At 43.9% G+C, this 15,865-nt stretch overlaps 1 protein-coding gene across 3 annotated transcripts in view; it reads right to left on the reverse strand.

Moving 5' to 3' along the window:
* The window catches only part of PLXNA4 (plexin A4), a 565,211-nt gene that overhangs the window by 458,148 nt on the left and 91,198 nt on the right, over window positions 1-15,865 (reverse strand). Inside the window, exon 1 of one of the 3 annotated variants that reach the window (XM_032483355.1) lies at window positions 12,048-12,313. The exons of the other annotated variants lie outside the window; for them this stretch is intronic. The gene's annotated coding sequence lies outside the window, so the exon portion shown is untranslated. Of the gene's footprint in view, window positions 1-12,047; window positions 12,314-15,865 lie in introns of those variants that run through there. 3 annotated transcript variants of the gene reach the window in all.

The following is a 15,865-nucleotide window of genomic DNA, read 5'->3' on the forward strand; positions in this document are numbered from 1 at the left end:
ATGCATTTTATTTCCTTATTTTTATTAATTCATTTTTAATGACATAAATAGCACATTAATGCTGCTTTACAATGATCAAAATCCAAACAATGAAAACCAAAACCCCCTTGATTATTGCCTCAAACCCAGTCCTCTCCTGGAAAGCAACAACTTTTCCCTGGCTTGTATCCTTCCAGATCTTTTTCTGTTCTTTTACATATAAATGTATACACACCTAGAGACATTTACAGTTTTATCTTGTTCTTATTCTTATTTCTATAAATAGTATAACTTGTTACTTGTGCTCTATGACTTTCTTTTGGTTGCTTGTATTGTTTGTTTTATGAGGGGGAGGTCATTAGGTTTATTCACTGATCTCCACTTGGAGGAGGCGCTGGGGATTGAACCCAGGACCTCTTGGGTGCTGAGCATGCGCTCTACCACTTGAGCCATACCCTTCTCCCACTGTTCTTTTTGGAATATGTCTTAAAGCCCTTTCCATGTCAGTCCATATAAGTCTACTTTATATTTTTAACCATTCACAGTATTCCATAACATAAATATACCACAGCATACTCACCTAGTCCTCCACTGCTGGATGTTTACATGGTTTTTAATCTTTTGGTTTATGTACATCACAGCAATGGGCATCTTATTTATGCTTCGCTCTATACTTATGAGAGTCCTACTTCAGGAAACATAGTGAGAAATTGATTTGCTGGGTCTAAGGGTATGAACACTTAAATTTTCACAAATACTAACAAATAACTCTCCAAAGTGGTTGCACCACCACAAGTACTGGATGAGAGAACCTGCTTCAGCAAACTCCTGCCATCAGCTTCAAACATTAAAATGACGGCCCACCAGCGGAGGGAAAATAATTTTCCACTGTTGTCTTGCCCCATAGAGTTTTGGGCGTGGAAGGTCAACTACATGGCTGCTATTTAAGACAGGTCTCCTCGCTCTGCTTTATTTCTTAACCCCACCGATAAACAGGGAGACATAACCTCAGCAGACAGCAGTGGCGGGGACTGCTGGCTGTCCACCAAATCTCTTTTTCTGGGTACACAGTTAGACTACATTTCCCAGACTGCTTTGCAGTTAGAGCCTTATTGCTGGGTTTTAGCCTTGGAAACACACGTGGAGGGATACATACAACTTCCCAGATGGGCCTATACAAACTTTCCACACACTATCTTCCAGGCTCTTTTCCCTTCCACTAGTTTGATGCAAATAATTCTGGTGAGCCTAGAAGTCTCATGTTGAAGAGGACAGAACCAAAGAGAAAAGATGCCTGGTCCTTGAATGCCCACTTGAAGAAGAGATACCTACCAAATTAAACCTGTTTTGGATTTAGTGTGAACAAGAAACAAACTTCTAGCATGTCTGAGCATTCAGCACACTGATACAATACAGGCAGGACTAACTCATTAAAATGACTGTGGGTGCTAAAAATCAGGGAACAGTTCTTGGGCATTTGGGGCTATCTCGCAGGGCAGAATATTCCATCTTGGAAAATCTCTAAATACTTAGGAACTAGCTGAAAGCAGAAAACAAAAACAAAACCAACAACAACACCACCTCTGGAATGGTTGAGTTTGCAGTTTGGCTAGCAAAAGGATTTCATCCATCTTCTCATTCCCGCTGTGGCCTGAAAAGGACCACTTTCTGGGGAAACTCTAGTTGTTGGTCAGCACTTGGCCTAGGGGGCTCTGCTCCCTTAAAATGTTCTTTCAGCTATTGGGGTCAACCACTGCAGAGAGTCTAGACACTGCAGGATTGTTTCCTCCAAGGTCAAAGACCACTCAGAATGCCATTTGCTGTTAGAATGCCACCCATGAGCTCGGGGCCAGGGGTGAACCACCACGTGATTACCAGGTTACCTGTTGGGGGACGACTGTCTGCAGAGGAGAGAAATTGCCTTCAGTAGAGTCAGACCCAGCATTTCCTGGGAAGCACAGCAGTCCCTGCTGGGGAGCTGTCAAAACTATTTGTGCAGGCTGTTGTCCTATGGCTAGGGAAGGAAGCCAACCCACCCCTCCAGGTGACTTGTCACCCATCCCGCCCCTCCACCATTCTATGTAACTATTGAGATTAAAGTCATCATACCTTGGTTACATTCTAATAATGGCAACTGGCAGTCTCTGCCTCTGGCTACCACTGGGAGGGGAAGAAAGAGACTTTGAAAGAGACTCATGAATCAGATGTTAAAGTTAAAAAAGATCAAGGAGTCAAGCCATCCAGCTCCTTCCACCAAAGGAGAAGTTTTCAAACAATGAAATAAAGCAAGGAAAGAGAAGCAACCCTGGCTGAAGGCAGGGAGGAGGCTCAGAGTCCCTCTTGCTGGTTCTGTCCCTCACTCATGGGGATTTCTCCCTGGGACACTTGGGCTCCCAGAATACAGTTTGAAAAGCTCCTTTCTGAAGGCCCTTCCAGATGGCCCATCCAAAGGTCTGGTAGGAAGCAAGCTCCAGAGTGTGCAGCAGCATGCCCAAGGGAGGCAGACCAGCATTTCTGGATGTGGGAATCCTAACGCTGGGACATAAAGACCTGAGGTTGGAGACTTCACTGCTTTCTGTCCATTGTACTCCCAGTACCTGGCTTAGCATTAGATACAGAGCAGCACTCACTATCCAGAGAATGAGAGAATACAGGAAGCCTGGTCTTAGCATTGCAATCAGCAACGGTTATGGCATACTGGCCACATAGCAATTTACAGTTTACAAAGCACTTTCCCTTATACTGTCTCATCCAGTCCTCAGAATCCACTATGAGGTAATTAAGACAGTGATGATCATTCTTTCAATAAAAACTGAATTTCAGAGAAGTCAGGTAACATGCTCAAGGTCACACAGCTGGTCAAGGGGAACTGCAGGATTAGAATCACATCTTCAGGCTCTAAGTGCCGATGCCCTTCACCACTGAGATTCTTCGCTGCTCCCACCATAACAGCGGTGACCATCAGTGGTGATGGTGCTGGAATATTATTACAATCACAGCAACATGCAAAGAAAATACAGACTCCAGTCCCTGACCATAAGCACAGGCCTGCTGATTAGCTCACATGGCTGCAGCTTCTGTCTCTCTACATCGAGGCGAGCAATCCCTGCTCCATGAGCACAGATCACAGATCCAAAACCAGATAGTCATCCTGAATGTTCAGACCAGGGATCTCCAGGAGCATGAAGAACATGGGGTGAAGAATTGGTTTCATGAGCTGGAAACCAGTTCAAACTCCAAGCCCTCCTTCATGTGGGAAGTCACAAATGGGAGTTAGTCTTGGTAAAGGAAGCATGAGTCTGGAAACTACAATTCCTGTGTGTCCTGGGAGAAGTCATGAACTTAGTCTGTGTAACTCACACGTTGCTGATTTGGTGTTTAGTGATGTAAAGATTAAATACCAGTCCCTACCAGCAAATTGTTGAGGGCTGCTCTACTGAGGCTCTCCATAACCTGCCCACCACTCTTAGAATGACTTTCACCATAAACTCTCAGAAATTCACCTACCTCGAAGTCGGTCCACGGGCAAGCATGTGCAATAGGCATGCGCACAGAAGGCTCTGAGTAAGAGAAAGGAAGAAAGCCCAAGCCAGGGGACTTTCTTCTACTTTCTATGTCGCCCAATTTACTCTCCTTATATAAAATAGGTAAGATAACTCCTTCCCATGAATGCCAATGCTATGAATGCATTTTCACCTGCAGAAAACAGCCCCAAAAATAAAGCAATTTTTGGCCTTCAAGATCTTTTTTCCTTTCATTCTTCAAGTTCCCTCTCTACTTACTTTTTCCATCTCAGAAGTGAGGGCTAGGCAATTTGCAAGAACCTAAACCTCTCTGATGGGGTGCAGACCAATGATTGATGCCCGGGGCGGGGGGGGAGGGGCTGAACCAAGCTTCCCGGGGTTGAGAGTTATATGACCACATAACAAGAGACCTCCTCTCTTCCACCTCCCTGGCATCCCACAACAAGTAAAGCTTGAAGAAGCAGAGTTATGGTGATCAGGGGATCCAACTCTACCTTTCTGATTTCTGTGGCCCTAAAGAAACCAAGCACCAGAGAGAACATCACAAAAGGTGGGAACAAGCTGGGAGGCAGAGTGGGGTGTACAGAGTCCATACCTGAGACCCTCTGGCCACTTATCAATCAGTTGCATTTGGCATGTGCATGCTTTGTACCCAGCACTGTGCTGGGTGCTGCGGGGAGTACGGAAGTAAAATAATGTGTGATATCAGGCAGCAGAAGGGTTGAACTCTCATTGAGGTGGCTGGACACAAAAAGACAACCTTAGGAACAGTACACTGGGTCAACAGAAATCCCTACATGTGTTGCATACTCAATACCAGGGTCTGCTCTAGGTACTGACATACACACAAAATTCCCTGCTTTCATGAAGTTTACTCTCTAGTAGGAAATATAACTGAGGGTTTGATTGTGGAGGTAAGAAAATAAAAGTCATCTGTAATGAAGAGAAGAGATCTGGGTGAGCTAAGGCAGAAGCTTCAAGGAGGCTTTCTCCCACCCAAGCCTCTCTATTCAGCTTTCCCAAACTGAATTTATCATCTTTTCTTTTATATAAGAGGCCCTCTCTCCGTGAACACAGTCATCATCACAATCCACCGAGCAAGAAATCCGAAGGTATACCAGATGGTCCTGATACACTTCTCCTTTCTATTTGCCGTAAACAATCTATCAGCATGTCATGTAGATTTTTACCTCCTAATTACCTCTGAAATCTGTTCCTTCCTCCATATTCCCACTGGCACAACCTAGTTTGAGCTTTCATCGTTTCTTACCTTCTGTAGAAAGGTAATTAGTAGACATTATCATGCACAGTCCAGATTCTCCTCCAGTGAAGGCCTTGCTGTCTCAGCTCTAGGAATGCTGTTAGTGCCCAGCCCTCAGCTATCAACCCCCTCAAGCAATCAGGTTGCTTCAGCTGCAGAGAGCTGTCTTATCCAAGGCTCATCTATCTCAGCCCAACCCAGGACAACTCTGAAGAGCTATTCAAACTCCAGAATTCCCTGTGGGGTCAGCTGAGGCTGTTGTTGGGCCTGCATCACAGAATGACATTTTCCTCTGCCCACTCCCACTTTACCCCCAACTCCCTCCCACAGGTGCTGATCCCAAGGGTCCTCCTCAGTAAACAGCCTGCATGTCAGAACCCAACAAGGATGCTCAGATAAGTGCAGTGGCTCCTGACTACCTTCTCTGCTTCCACTTAATCTTTCACCAATCTTATCTCTGAATAACTACAAAAGTGATATTTCTGATTTTTTTAGTTTCCCTTTAATTTTATCAAAGTTCTACAAAGTTTACAAAATCAAATGTTACTCAAGGCTTATAATGAAGAATGGTATTCCCTTTCCCCACCAATCACCATCACTTTCTGGCACCGACTTTTACATTCTAAATAATCTGCTGGCTTCTCTTCGTTGCTGATTTTTAAAGATATTTACTGACTTCCTACCACAGAAGATGAGAGTTTAGGTCTTTTACACACACACCGCGCGCACACACACACACACACACTTTTTCTTTCTCCATCTCCCAAGACTGTTACACACAGTATTTCACATTGTTTTTGTTGTTTTCACTCTATAATATTATTCACAGTTGATCCACATGATTGCATTGCTTTTCCTGTACAGGTTTTTTATTTTTCCTGGAATACATAATTGCCATGTTTTCTTATTTGCTTAACTTTGGATGTACCCCTTACTAATTTCTCTCCCAGCTCTCTACCAGAGTATCTCTTCCTGAGATGTTTAAACACATCTGGTAATCAGCCCACTTAGTATTTTTCTTCTAGGAGATTTCCCTCTTGAGACTCTCCCTCCTCTTTTTCTCATATGGACTGAAGCTCTCTAATCCTGCTCAATTATCCTCAACCTTATGGAATATATTTTCTAGTAGCTTCCTGATAAAGGGTACACATGAAGTAGTTTTTTAAGACTTTTATTTCTAAAAATGTATTCTGTCTTACATTAGTCAGGGTTCCTCCGAGAAGCAGAACCAATAGGATACAGATATTATGAGACATGGGCTCACATGATGACGGAGGCTGAGAAATCCCATGATCTGCTATCTGCAGGCTAGAGGCCCAAGGAAGCTGATGGTGTAATTCCAATCCAAACCTGAAAGCCCCCAAACCAGGAGAGCTGGTGTACAAGGGCAGGAATAGATGTATGTCCCAGTTCAAGAAAAAGAGCAAATTCACCCTTCCTCCACCCGCCTCAGTGGACTGGATGATGTCCACCAGCACTGGTGAGGGTGATCTTCTTTACTCAGTCTATGGATTTAAATTCTACTCTCTTCTGGAAACACCATCATATACACACCCAGAAACAATGCTCTGCCATCTGTCTAGGCATCCCATTAGATCAGTCAAGTTGACACATAAAATTAAGCAGCATGTATCCTCATACTAGAGGTAGTTTGGCTAGGTACAGAATTCTAGTTTTGAAAACAATTTCCCTTAGAACTCTGAAGTCATGGCTCCACAGTTTTCTAACTTCCAATATTGTTGATGAGAAGCCCCACATCATGTTGACTCCTGCTCTTTTATATTCCTTACTCTTTACTTCCCTGGCTTTTAGGCTATTTTTCTATGGCATTTTGAAAATTCATGACTTGCCTTAGTGTGTCTTGGTGAGCTCAGGTTGCCGTAACAAAACACCACAGGCTGGGTGGTTTAAACAACAGAAATATATTTGCCTACAGTTTGAAGGCTGGAAGTCCCAGATCATTGTTCCTGGTGAAACCTCTCTTCCTGACTTGTGCATGGCTGCCTTCTTATTGTGCCTCCTCACATGGCCTTCCTTCTGTGTGCCTGAGGGGGCCAAGGATGGGAGTGGTGGGAGGGTGGGGAGAACTAGAACTCTTTGGTATCTCTTCTTATAAGGAATCTAATCCTATCAGAGTATGGCCCCTACCCACCCTTACAACTTCACTTAACTTTAATTACCTCCTGAAGGCTGTACATCCAAACACATTCACATTAGGGGTTAGAGTTTCCACATATAAAGCCCACAGCACAGTCTATCCCAGAAGACTTCCGAGGAAGCCATACCTCTGGTTCCTGGTTTTCTTTGTGCAAACAAGTTTGCTTCTTCTTAACTTCCCCCAACAATATTTCAGCTTTTTCTCTACTCATAAATCATTTGCCTTCGCCCATCGCTTTCCAGCTTTCACAATTTTGTAGACATCTTTTGCCTTTTGTCATTACCTCTCCTGTCTTTTGTCCCTTTTTTCCCTAATGCTTTATGGTCATGTTAGTGGGGTTTCAGGAGGAAGGAGAAATAAATTCAAGTGTTTGGCCTGTATATATACCTCTCATTCCTTGAAAATGACATTTCTAAACTGCAACTCTTCTCTAATGAAAACTCTTCAATTTCCCCCCACGACATGCAATAAGGACTTTGAAACTTTTCAGTCAATGCACCCATCATGACAGAAGAAAATTAACACGTGTACTCCCAAGTTTCTGGGATATAGTCCAAAGAAGTCAACTACTTGCATGCAATTTCTTTGAAATCTCAAGTTTTATTTTTTAAATATATGCAAATTTTGCCCCTATTCCATAATAGAGCTGTTTATTTTAATATAAGAATATTATTTTAAATTATTGGCACTTAAGTGGCTTTCCTTTACTTTCTTACCCCAATCTTCAAGTAAAACTGATGCTTTGGGAAGATACCATGTTTATCTCACTGCTTTGTGTATCCCTGAAACACATACCTCAATTTCAGAGGCCCAGCCCTTATTCTTACTATGCCCCCAACACCCAGCATGTATCTGGCTCTTAGAAGATACTTGACAAGTGTTGATGAATGAACTGAATGATTTTGAAGGAAGAGTATCATTTGGAAGGGGAGTAGGGAGGGGGCACATACGGCATATCAAGTAGACTATTTAGCTACGCCAAGTTCTAGAGGGACGAATGAATACAGTCTAGTGAGTATGCTCTGGGTAGTACTCTGGGCTGGGGATCTTTTCCAGATGTTCTTATATTTGATCTTTTGCCCTGAGATCCCAGGGTAGCTGTGTCCCTGGATGAGCCTTGTCATTGAGGTGTCTCCACTTTCACGTCTATTTCCATTGGACCTCTCCCTGCCCCGTGCTCTCAGCTGCTCCTCACTCACCCATCCTCATAGCTCCTGGCAAGATTAAACGTATGCTACATGACCAAACCAGTGCTAGAAGCTATATTCTTGGAAACAGGGCTGGTCTTACTGAGGGGCATAGACAGACCTTTCAACTTTAAGCACTGTGAGGACAGTCCTCTCACTTAAGAAATCTCCTACTGAAGTCAGAAATTCTCTACCTGGAAAGAGGGTGGGAAAGAATAAATTGGGAGTTTGAGATCTGCAGAAACTAACTACTATATATGTAACAGATAAACAACAAGTTTATAGTGTACAGCACAGGAAACTATATTCAGTATCTTGTAGTAACCTATAATGAAAAAGAATATGAAAATGAATATATGTTTGTATATGTATGCCTGAAACATTATGCTGTATGCCAGAAATTGACATGACAGTGTAAACTGACTAAAGTACAATTTTTAAAAATCCAATAAAATAAAATAAAATGACACTATCATAAAATTTTTTTAAAAAAAGGAATTCTTCCCCCAAATCACCGTTCTCTCACGGTGCAAAGGGCCCTAGGAGAGGTCTACAGGGGATCTTCTTCAACATCCCAGAGAGAAGAGATGTACAAGCTGCTACCTGTCTTCCAGGAACAGCAAGAGAAATCAAAACCACTGAATGGGAGAAACTCCTACTGGAGTTGATTCAGACTTTTTCAACTTTGTAATACAGCCAAGCGCCAGGTCTAATGGTACCAAAAAAAAAAAAAAAAAAAAAAAAAAAAAAAAGTGCTAAACAGCATCTAGGAAGAGAAGGCAGCTATTTACTGTTCTTCTGTTTCTCCTTTTATTTTGGCCCCATACCTTAGTTTTAAAATTTCATTTTAAAAGTATTTTGGTATTATTTTACAGGGTCATACGTGCACATGGTAAAAAATCAAATAAAATGAAAAATAAGAACAATAGAAACTAAGACTCTTGTATTTGGGCTTCTCAAATCCCTTCTTTTTTATCAGAGGCAGCCAGTAACACCACTTTCTTGGGAATCCTTCCAGAGAGAGTTTTCACATGGACAAGAATGTATGTGTATATTTTCCCATAAAAGACAAAAGTAAATGTTAACACACTAATCATTCTCTTCTTATTCTTTGTTTCCTTTCCTTTTCTTTTTTAACTTAATTATCTTGGAGACTGTTCCATATCATGATATAAATATGCCTCATTGTTAAGTTGTGTGATTTTGTACCACATGGATGTCCAATATTTTAATGAGAACTTTTGATGGACATTCGATTTCTTTCCAGGATTTTGTTACTGTAAAAAGATGATTCTACACTGGAATTTGACAAAGCATTATAAAATGACTATAACTCAATAAAAAAATGTTTTGAAAAAAAGATGATTCAGTAAATGTACTTCTTCATATATCTTTAAGTATATGTGTAAGTTCATGCACAGAATCATTTCCAAGATGTGAATTGCTGGGTGAAATGGGGAGAAAACATGGTTCTGACTGATATTGCCAAACTGTCTTTCAAAGAGGTTCTTCTGTTGGCCCCATGACTTTAAGTCCATGCACAGAGCTCTAGAGCATCCCCTTGCCTTTTTCTCCTTTCGATCTCTTGTTCTTTTTGCCCCTTCCTTTCATCAAAGCCCTAAATGGCAAAGGAGTAGGAGAGAGATCGGATTAATCCACCAGAGTGGAAACAGTCCAAGTCTCCCGGGTAGAATATCTGGAATTAAAACACTTGGTAGGCAAGGAAATCTTATTTTTAATGGAAATCTTTAGAAGTAATAATAGAGAATGTATAAACTTATTTAGCTCCCACAACCCTATAAGATAGGTGCTACATGACTCCTATTTCAAAGAGCAGGAACTTGAAGCCCAGAGACACACAGCAAATGTGGGAGCCCTGTGTGAGCCTAGACTGTCTGGGTCCAGAGTTGGGCTTGTAGGGGAGGAAAAATATCTTTCTCTCCGTGATCTTGGGATCATGGCTGGGCCACTGTAACAAGACAGATTCACAAGAGAAAAGCATATAGACTTATTTAATATAAATGTTATGTGACGTGGGAAACTTCATAAGGAAATAAAGACCCAAAGAAGTGGTTAAACCTGAGCGTTTTCATGCTTGGTTTGATGAAGAGAGGAAAGATGTGGGAAAACATGGTAGGACAAGGGGAATGGACCAAGAATAGGAAATTGGGGGAAACTTAACAAGGACTTGTTCATTCAGATTCTTCTTGGTATCCCTCTGTCTTCAGAGATAAGGATGCTCCTTTTTCTCTAGATAGAGGGAGGGCACTTCTCACACGAGGGTCTATGACCTGCTTCAGGGGGAGATCAAAAAGTCGCTCCTGCACCTGCTATTTCTCAAATTCCTTCAGCTTGAAATATTCACTGTGCCAAGATGCCATATTTGGGGGTGGCGTGTCCTGAGCCCCACCAGGCTCTCACCCGTTACACTATCTTTTGAAGCAGAAATGTAGCCTCTATCTCCATAGTTCCCAGACTCTGACTGTTCACATGCCAAGAAAATTTCAAAATAATTTGGGGGAGGGTAGATCAACACAGGATTGCCAACTTTATATTTTGCCAAATAAGCACTTTAAAAATAAATCCTATTATCACTGTCATTTCATTTTTCAAATGACTTGTTAACACCACAAAATGGGGATAACATAATCTAAGGATAAAAGCAGAAACCTAAACCAAATAAATTTAGATTTATGAAAAATGCCACATCCTCCCTGTCTTCTCCATTTTTGCTGATGACCAGTGAAAACAATCAGGAATCTCAGAGACCATTCTACATCACTTGGAGCCCAAGATCAGCTTGCTGGATCTCTCTCGTCTTGGGACCCAGAGCCAAGTGCCCAGACCCACTTGGTGTGGGGGGCTTAGTGGGCACAGAGACCCTCAGCTTCAAGCCTGGGAACATTACAGGAAGGAAAGCCTATGCCTGGTCCTATTCAAGGCTCCCTCCATCCTAACCAGACTTTCCCTTCAACTCAAAATACTCCCGGGCCAAGAGGAGACAGTGTGTGGGGGGAGGTTGGGTGCGGAGATGGAGAGAGAGAAACTGAATCAACGAAGCCAGTGTTCTGAGTGGCTGCAGAGATCAAAGGTCTCCAAAAGAAGCAGGGTAGCTAATTGCCCCAGACAACACGATTTGCTCAAGGTGGCTGAGAAGCAGGGGGCCCCAGTGCTCTCATCCTGGGCCTGTTATTCCTTCCTCGGTTTGGGACCCCCACCAACAAGTACTCACTCCATAACTGAATCCTTAAAGGTGAGGTTGTGCTCCTGACAATTTCACCTCCTCAGGGTTTCTCACATTCCCCCACCGGCTTCCCTGTACTCAAGCTCGTCATCTCTTTGGTCAACCACGGCAACCGCCTTGCCCAGTGTCCCCCACAGCCCATCTGTCTTCCTCCAGACCAGGCTTTCCAAAATGCAAACCTGGCCACTTCATTCCCTGTCTTCACCCCTCCCTTCAATATCTTCTCATTTGCCACCAGCAGAATCAGGTCGGAGCTTCCGAGCATGGTACACACAGAAATTCCATCCCCTGCCACCAATACACAGCAACACTGCCCCGACACACACACACACACACACACGCACATACACACAGAGTAACAATGCCCCAACACACACGCACACACACAGACACACAGAGCAACACCCCAGGGTTGACAGGACTTTGTAGCCAGTGGCTCTTGTCCCACCCCTTTGCCTGCATCCCATGGTCGCTGTGCAGACGTCCAAGCGCCCTTCACCTGGGCTCCAAAGCAAGGCTACCACGAGCCCGGGGAGCAGCAGTAGCCACTTGCCAAAATCTTGCTCCAGCTGCCGCCCTCCTGGATTCACCTCAAGCCTGAGAGGGTCAGATTTTCCACGGCTGCCACCCATATCCTTCCCCCCACCGCACCCCAGTAAGACGGCCTTGCTTGATAAGAGAAAAGACTTCTCACCCTACTAGCTCCTTATGAATCATTCTCTTCCCAAAAGGCAACTGGTTTCACACGTTGAATCATCCAGGTCTCCTTTGGGGGCACCCCAGCCAGCCCTCACGTCTAGCATTTGAATAAGTTTGAAAAAAACCACAGCTAGCTGAACCCAAAGGACGGAGCAGGCAGTGAGGCGGGAAGAATTCTGCTCCACCCAGCAGCCCCAACACACGTCTTCACCCTCCCTTGAAGCAACTGCCTCACGTCTTCTTGGTATGTCCTGATGCAGAAGCAGTCCTTTGCAGAAATGCCCAGAATGACGGGATGAGGGGGAGAGAATGCAGACACACATGGTTTACAAGCTTATTCCCTAAGGGCCTTTTGATCATTCCCTTGGCTCTCAGCAACCTTGCCCTTTCCTCCCTTTCTCTGTCTCCCTCTCTCTCTGTCTGTCTCTCTCCTTCCCTCCCTCCCTCCACCTTTTCTCCCCTGCTCCCAGGCCAAGGCCACAATCTGTATGCACAATCCTCGCTCAGACCACGGGTGTGTAAAAAGGATGAATTACCTCCTTGATCTCAACGTGATGGCCCCTGTCCAAGCACCCCTCACCTGCTGGGCACATAATTGAAGTGTGGTCTCTGCGTCTGCAGCTGTCACGGAGGAATTGACAAAGAGATGAGAACAGGGCCCCCGCACAAACCATGCCCTCCTTGGCTGCCTTGAGTGCACGAGAAGGCAATTTTCCACATCATGCACAAGGGAGAGGCCACGCGGGGCTCTGAGACACTGAAAGGGCCCTTTAACCGGGAGGAGAAAATCAGCACAGACGCCCTCAGACTTGTTTTCAGCTGCCTCTTGCCCTCCACTCCTGCTCTTGCCTAAGAAGATTCTGGAAGGCTGACAAACAGAGGTCAAAGTTGTCTTCCAAGTCTGTGAGAAACCCTTGGCAGAATTAGCACTGGCCCGCCCTGTACCTCAGTTTCCCTACCCCTGCTATGTTGTAGTTCCTCTGGCAGTAAGTACATAAACAAGCAAATAAATAAAATAAGAAAAGGACTCCCCCAAACCACGAGTGCCAGGCCTTCCCTCACTTCCCCTGCCTCTGCCTTCCCTTCTCCTACAGGCTGAATACTGGGCTTTCCCACCCCCCAAGCCCCTACCCAGATCCGGAGCCAGTCTCCCAATCTCAACCGAGGCAGGAAGCTTACAGTGGCTCTGTCCCGTTTCTCTCACGGTAAAGTTTTCTACCTTGTGTAGGGGTTCCCCTTGTCTCCTCCCATCCAGGAGCCTGCCCAGAGCTCCAACAGCCAGCTGGGCACTGCTGTCACCCATAGCAGCACTGTCCCGCCGAAGTGACGGAGTGACCAGGCCCAAACTTAGCAGAGTCGGCCTCTCAGTTCCCCATCTCTGGCCCTCAATTGGAGGAAGCTCTCACGCCAGGCACAGCCCTGTTCCCCTTCCTGCCTGCCCCATGTTGTCATGAGCAGATCACACTTATCATGGCAAGTCTGGGCCTGGGACAGTTGGAGACTACATAAAAGTACCTGGGTAAAAATCATACCAAAAATGATGCGGGACATTAGTCCTCATGGTTACTGAGCCACCCTAGCTCCTCTCTTTTACCCTGATGATATGAAAGGAAAGGAAAAAAAAAAAAAAAAAAGAATGATGTTAGGGAAGCATTTTGAGCTAAGAGGGAGCAAGAGATGCTCTGGTGTGTGTGTCACCGGAACGTCTCAGCCTGTGGGGACAAATGCTCATTTACATTCAGCACACAAACAGCAGCGCCTCTGAGCCCCGCCTGCTTGACAAGCAGGTCATCTTCTCTTTTCCAAGTTGCCAACGATTCCTAAGGTCCTTGAGAATCGGTCCATGCGTCCTGGCCTTCCCAGTTCCAGTGGGTACTCCTCCCGTGTGTTCTATGAGGTTGGCCTCCCCAGCAGCAACCTCACTGCATCCCTGTCTTCATCAAAGTTCACCTCTGAGGATGGTGACCTTATCTTTACATCTGCATTAAGTCAACCCTGCCTCCCCTCACCCACGCAGTTTCCCCAGCACAGGTGGGTGCCACTCCACAGAACCAAAGGTGCCATTCAGGGGGCCTTGCAGAATAAAAGATGAGGCTTCCCAAATATAGTTTAAAGCCCCCAGAACTGTGGGGAAAAAAAACAAAACAACAGCTGTTTAAGCCACCCAGTCTGTGGTATTTTGTTATGGCAGCCAGAGCAAACTAATACACCATATTTCATCAAATCCAGGATGCCACTGAATGCCATTAGTTTAGGTATCACTGAAAAATAAATTAAAAAGCACACTGATAATTAAGTGCAATGCTTTGGTATCACTTGGAACGTTCAGACTTACTGGAAGACTTTTAGAATCATTCAGATAGATTTTTTGTTGTTATTACTCTCATGCAGACAAAAAGGGAAAGATAATCGAGATAAACTGGTTACGGTGTTTCTAAAACGTGTTATTCAGAGTCTAGCGCCACTGAATCACTTTTCAACTGGGAGTTGAAAATGGCGCCATGGATGGATGATGGATGAAATAGCATTTCTTAAAAGTACGCGCCACCACTGCCTCCTGGGCTCTTCCAAACCACTGACACCTGTTATGCAAACTAGATGTTGGATGTCTTCACGCCTGCCCTGTGATAGACAATTCTTTCACCCCCATGTCAGCAACAAAATGTAACATAGCTTCATCTACTTGTGGGAGTCTTTCTTTCTTAGGTCCCTGTGTCGGTTTGCTAGGGCTGCTGTGACAAAATACCACAGACTGGGTGACTTAAACAACAGAGGTTTATTTTCTCACAGTTCCGGAGGCTGAAAGTCCAAGGTCAAGGTGTTGGCAGGGATGATTTCTCCTGAGGCCTCTCCTTGGCCTCTTCAGATGGCTGTTTTCTTGCTGTGTCCTCACACGGCCTTTTCTCTGTGCACATGCACCCCTGGCCTCTCTTCCTTTTCTCATAAGGACACCAGTCATACTGGAATAGGGCCCTACCCTTATGACCTCATTTAACCTCATTTACCTCTTTAAAGGACTTGTTTTCAAATACAGTCACATTGGAGGCTGGGGCTTCAACATGTGAATTTTATTGGGACACAATTTAGCCCGTAACAGCCTTGTATTGTAGAGCATTTGATTATTACACTGCAAGAATATATTAAATTAATATTATCTTTCCAATGATAAAAATTTGCTTTGCTAATATAAAATTGACAACCTGCTGTTCTGTTTCCCTGCCTCTCTGCATAAGCTGCTCGCTGCGGTGCCAAATCAGAGTGTGATCTTTTTGAAGATATGTTAAATATAAATTAAACCCGAAACATGTAATATCAATAACATGCCTAACTCAACTGAAGTGACAGCAGTATGAACAACCATGACCAAGTGTGTGCTTTGCTCAGACAATGATAACAGCGTCAAGACTGCTGCCCAGTCCACAACATTGCAAGATGGTATTAACAGAAAGATAGATTCTAATTTTAGAACTGTTAAATGTAATGCGTACATGTTAGACAAAATATGGTAAAAAACAACTTAATTTAGGATATCCATAAAGTTCTTAGGCAGCTTGAATTTTTAATAAATTCATGTCTATATAATATGTAAACAATTTGCAAAATGCAACAGAGAAGGAATTTACTCAAAATTTCAGTGGAATTTTTTATGATTCATTTGTTCTCATTTCTTTCTTTCTCCAAGTAATAAACTACACTATATGGAATGGTTATATCCAAATGTATCTAAAATGATATTGGATATGTCAAAAGGCAACATTTCTGTAATTAAATATAGTATATTATGATTAAATTCCCTCTGTGTTTTATCTTGCA

This window comes from Camelus ferus, chromosome 7, assembly GCF_009834535.1.
Source record: "Camelus ferus isolate YT-003-E chromosome 7, BCGSAC_Cfer_1.0, whole genome shotgun sequence".
NCBI lineage: Eukaryota > Metazoa > Chordata > Mammalia > Artiodactyla > Camelidae > Camelus > Camelus ferus.